A 6113-nucleotide genomic window follows, 5' to 3' on the forward strand; every position below is an offset into this window, starting at 1 on the left:
TTTCCACTGTAAATATGACAATTCTCTGTATGTTTAAAGTGTCATTTTATGTCTTTTTACCAAACTTGATGGATCTAACCCAACTGCCCATGCTGTCTGGCCATTTTCTTTTACAGTAAGCCCCTTTTGGTAAAATGGAAAATGCTCTAAAACCTTTATTTCTGATCCTATTTTAATAAAGTTTAAAAATATGATAGACCAAAGCTTATTGAATATGTGAAGAAATGAGGGCAGTTCCGGGTATTTACTGAACACCCCTCTTAGAATTCTACCCAACAAGCGGGGTTTCCAACCCATATCGTAATGGTCAAGTCATTACTTTCTGTGTATAAGTTATATTAACTAGTTTGATAATTTTTCTTTAAATCGTTTAGATGTGAATTAAATCCGAATTATAATAAAACGGTAATGAATGATGATTTTCTCCGCAAAACCGTAAATAATTACCAGTATTATGGAATCACTTTCTAAAGTATGCGATTTTTGTTACGATGCACGAACAAACAATTGAAACAAGACAAAGGTTCCAGTTTGTATTCAATAATGAGTTAATAAAGCATACATGTAAAAAGTGCAATTTTCAAAAATTTTACCAGTAACCAAGAAATGCAAGTAAAATCAAAGTACAAATATACTTTGACCTTCAAAAATGACCTTTGGGCGAGTTCATATACTAAGGTGGATCTGGTATCCGGATCATCTCGGCTGATGATTTACGTAAGAAATAGGTATATAATTAAGAAATAATTTATAGCAAAAGAGTGTTTTAACACTATTTATGCACGATGGGCGGTTATACGTCGGGCGTAATAATTTTACGAGTGAAATTATTTGTACGACGTATTACTGCCCGAGTTTTGCTATAAATTATTTTGATTCTAATATGCCCTTAATCTAAAACAGTAGATAAAATACAGAAGCACTCTTTCTTAGTCGCAACAAAAACTTTGACGTCACCGCACGTTAATGTGACGTCATTCTAGCGTAAGAGTGTTTTAACAGACTCTGAGAGGCAAGCATATTAGAATGTAAGACATTAGCTGATTTGTACGGAATCCTGTTAGTGCCATGTGAAATGTCGTCCGTCGCCCCTCAAAGGCGACGCACGACATAGCGATACGACATCGCGACAATGCGATACGACGCGCGACAATGCGATACGACAAACGACATTCTTAAACAACATTGTCGCGATGTCGTATCGCATTGTCGTGCGTCGACCGGTGTTCACTTGAATAAATACCGGCTAATCTTGGTCGCATTTTTTTTAACAATTCATCAATTTTATTTTATTATTAAAAGCGTTAAAAGTAAGTTATAAAAGTGAAATTTCTTTTAATAAGTAGTACTGCCTAATCGAATATTAAAAACAATGTTCTTTCCTGACGGGCACGCCGTCGGGAACATTTGCTGAACTTTGGCATTTTTGGCTTAAAATATTAGCAGTAAAATAAGGAAAAAGTGCCTATAAAATATGTATTTTGGATAAATAACTGCAAATAAAAACTTGTTTTGAAAGAAAATGACAAAATCTGAATGTTTGTGACAAAAAAGACAACATCTGTTTGTCCGTCTGTACGTAATTAAAGATAAAAGCTGTATTTCCGTATTTTTCCGTACGGAAAATGTCCGTGTTTTTCATTATCTTCAAATAATTGTAGAATGTTCCAAACACAAGATATTTTAACTAAATAACTTTTATAAATTAAATTCAAACAATGTCTAAACGGATATGTAACTTGTATAATTTTACCGCCGACGGTTTCATCGGAGGACCGTCTCAAAATGTATTATTTTTCGTGAAAATATGCATACTTCTTCATATATTAAATAGAGGGGTGGTCCTTGTCTGAGGAGCCGTATCTTCATAACCTGATGTCCGATTTTAATAAATGATACCTTGTTGCAAAGGGCAAGCCAGTACCTAGAGAAAAGAGGCCACGTCAGGTTCGAACCCGGTTGGCTTTTTATTCCTACGTGAATGCCGTCTGAACGTTAGGGCTTTTGTAATTTACGGGACATTTAATATGTTTCCTAAAAACATTTAAGACGAAAAAATAGTGTTACATAATAATTAAGAAAAAGTGCATTCTGTAGTTTATTAACAATCTTATTTAACCATGAATTGAATGTGCTTTAAAACAAGATTTCTTTCACATACCCGTTAACATCTGTGTTAGTGTCATTTGCGTAACAGTGTTTTTATTACCAGCATTATAGATATTTCACTCGTACAGATAACCCAATGACCAAGATGTTTATGATTCTTCAATATAATTGAAAGTACAGACTAAATAGTTTTTCTTATAACTATTTTTTCTGCGGTGGTAGGAAGTTTTCCATGATGTAATCTCCGTATAAGTTTGTATGTTACCAAAATGTTACAAAACTGAAATTTCTGAAGTGAAGAAAATGCCTTACACAGATCGGGAAAAAATTATAACATTAACGTAATTTGTGTTGTTGAACTAGATATTTACTAGAATGCAGTGTATCACCATCTCATTTCAATAGTTGTGCGAATTTTACGTGACATTCTAACACGATCCGATTCATTTTTCTATTAAACAAAGAAGGCAGAAAACAGTGAATTATTATACAACAAATCACTGTTCTGACGTCACAATTATTACGTCATGGCGTCAAACGACATAGCGGCGCGCTGGAAAAGAAACCGATTGAAAACGGGCAAGTATTTAATGATTGTCATCAAGGACGTACTTAAAAATCCTTGGTAACGTGTTAGAATCGAAAGAATATATCTCATTTAGTGATTTGCTCTTGAATAAATCATTGTTTGTCGTTCAGATGCGTATTATTATATCACTCGGGCTGCGCCCTCGTGATACAATTCCTTCGCATCTGAACTCCAAACAATGATTTATTCAACGACAAATCACTGGATGAGATATATCATTTCTTAAATAATATGTGTTACCAAAATCAGTACAAATCAATAATAAATGTTCAAGAACATAATTATACATGTATATATTGTAATACATTTTAAAAATAGCCTTTAGAAATAGGTTTTGATAGCAGAAAACAAATAGATACTAACTGGAACACCATGGCTTCATAGGGATAGAATCATTCTTAGTTTAATTGTTAGAAATCTTCTGACACTTACTTATTAACACATGACACATATATTCAACCATAATTATTTGACCTTCAACCGATGTTTATGTAAACAAATAAAGGAACTTGCTGACAATCGAAGCCTTGAAATTCTGTTGAAAGTCAAACTGCGTTCAAAGAGTAGTTTCAAAAATACCAACACTTCAAAAGTGTCAAGAAGAGACATCATCAATCATCTGAACTATGCAATGTATCTATCTGCATATCCGTTAGTTTATACTAATTTGTTTTAGCTCGATTGTGATGAAAGCTTCAAGCCTATTGGTATCACTCTCGAGTCCGCTTCCTGGACAGGACAGCCAGTACTGGTATCATTAGAAAAGTCATGGTTGTGACCCCAGTGGGGCTCGAACCCACGACTCCTGGATTGAGCCGACACCTTATCCACTAGGCCACCGCTCCCCTATCTGTTCCTAATGATGAATCTTGAAGTAACCCACCCTTGTGCAGAAAAGCGTTTGAGGGGTCATAGCTTCAGTGTATCTAGATGAGCCGTACCAGCATCACAGAATGCTGTAAAACTTACTATAGAACAGACTATCAACCTTCGTGCCAAGAAAAGGGGAAGTTTCAGCAGAAAACATTCTTCATACTACAGGTATTGTTAGACACTGCACATGCAAGCTAAATATGTTGAAGCTACACAACCGAAAGCAGACATGACTTCAGAAGACAAATCCACACACAAAGAAGTGGAACCTGCGCAGATCAAAGCCGATTATGCGGATGTAAAAAGTGATGACAATTGTAGAAAAATTCAATTATCAATTCAAAGTAGAACGTGGCAATAACACCCTTTACTTTAAGAAAAATCAACGAAAGTGACCAGCTCGCAGAATAGAATGGCTCAGAACAGGGCTGAAAGAAATGTGTTTGGACTATTCGTGATATTAGTTGTTGAACACGCATGATGTAGACATAGAATTTCCTGTGTCACTGGCAATATCCTACGGAATGCCAACAAAGACAGACAAAGCCAAACTATTATACTACGTTAAAGGAAGTATCGAGCTGCAACAAGCCATTCTAAGGTGGCATATTTCTATATGAAAATTTTATGAACTTTCGCGAAAAAACAATACTTTTCGCGAAAAAATGAATAAACATTCGTGAAAGTAGGAGAAAGTTTTCGTGAAAATATTATCTTGTTAACGAGACAATTTGTCAAAATAGTGCCTGCTCTGAACTGCATAAAGATAACTCAGTAGTCCCCTCTACGGAATGAAGTGTGTTATATCAACTTAATCCCCAACCACCACCCCTAAGAGTTTCTTAAACTTATAGGTATTTAATTATAACATTCATATGGGTTATAAATCAACGTATTTTTTATTTTTATCTGCCTTTACTATTTCTGTTTATTCCGTATCTGTTATCGTATGCAGTAGTTGGCACTATCGTGATTTTTTTCCACTTAGAACAAGAGATTCTTTTCGTGAAAAGTTTTTTAATTTTCACCTAAACTGTACGAATTTTCGCGAAAACTATCTGCTTAAGTGAATGCAGAAATATGCCACCATACATCCTATTGAAAATGTATCTCACATCATTGATGGCGATGCTTTGATAGTAGATTTCATTGCAGATACATACTTTTCCAAAACAATCTAGTCTGTCGAAAGAAAACGACCTGGAACTGCACCAACACTTCTGTTTTCTGGTCAAACATACCAAACCGTCCGCAGAATTGGAGATATTTCATGAGCAATGATGACAACAAGACTCAATTATGTTCAGAAATCTAAACAGTTGGGACGTCAACATGTGTGCTCCGACGACGTTTTGGAGGATGGAGGGTCATTTGTATTTGCAGTATAATGGTCACAAAAAATATTGGAACATCAACAAGGTTAGATACGAAATGTTTTTCAAGAGGAACGGCAACCAAAACGGCGTCCTTAATAGTTCTGACGGCATAGACATGACCCTGTTGCCACCATATCAATCCAGTCAACTATCAGTTACTTATTTATTTATTTATATTAATCGACAGAATTTTCAATATACAAATTTGCGTAGCTATAGTAAAAATAACAAGAAAACTTTATTATAATAGACGCAAATTTGATACAATCTCTTAATGTTTTCCTACATTAAATTAGTACTTTTGTAGTTTTACTCTTATTCATATCAAAATCAAATGACCTTGATCTTTTCTTAAAGGTGTATATTTGGCTACATGCCCGTGAGAATAGCCTTTATCTTGCTGGTGTTGATAAAAAATGGCTGGGACTTTGATGACGAACAACAGTTATTAGTAGTGTACAACTTGAGTGACAAAAAGATTGTTCCTGATGAACTTGTTGACATATTGTGCAACACTGACATAAACGAAATCAGTGAAACTGATGAAGATTATGAGCTTACCAATATTGACGATATCTTATAAGATTCAGACAGTGATGAAAAGTCATAACTAAGGATGTTCTAGTATGTTGAATAGACAGAAAATGTGGTTTATTGAAAACATAGAATAACAATGACATGATATACAAAAACAATGACTGAAAATAATAACGGCAGCATTTTACTGATAACGGTAACATATTGTTACGTAAATTACACTTTTGCATTGAATTACTTGACATGACATTTGATATCTAACCGTAGAATGATTTTATTGATTAGTTAAAATATTTCTTTTCTAAACATAATACTAAATAACAACCACTTTATTATGTTTATATGAAATATTATGAAAATCTTGATTTTATGGTAACGTATCTTACTGTATAAAAGTACCATTTGGTATTATTCAGCATAAAAATGTTTACTGTTTAACCATAAGAACATTGATACAGAAGTAGGCATGAGTATGCACCTTTTAGACAGATCAGATAGTAAAACATCATGTTTAAACAACATATTTTGTGATTTTCGTCTGCACGTGTATTGTCACGTAAATTACAATAACAACAAGGTAAGTTTGATTGCCTGCGAATAACTGTCTAATTGTAGATATAACATAAGAA

This window comes from Mercenaria mercenaria, chromosome 1 (assembly GCF_021730395.1).
Source record: "Mercenaria mercenaria strain notata chromosome 1, MADL_Memer_1, whole genome shotgun sequence".
Classification (NCBI taxonomy): Eukaryota; Metazoa; Mollusca; class Bivalvia; order Venerida; family Veneridae; genus Mercenaria; species Mercenaria mercenaria.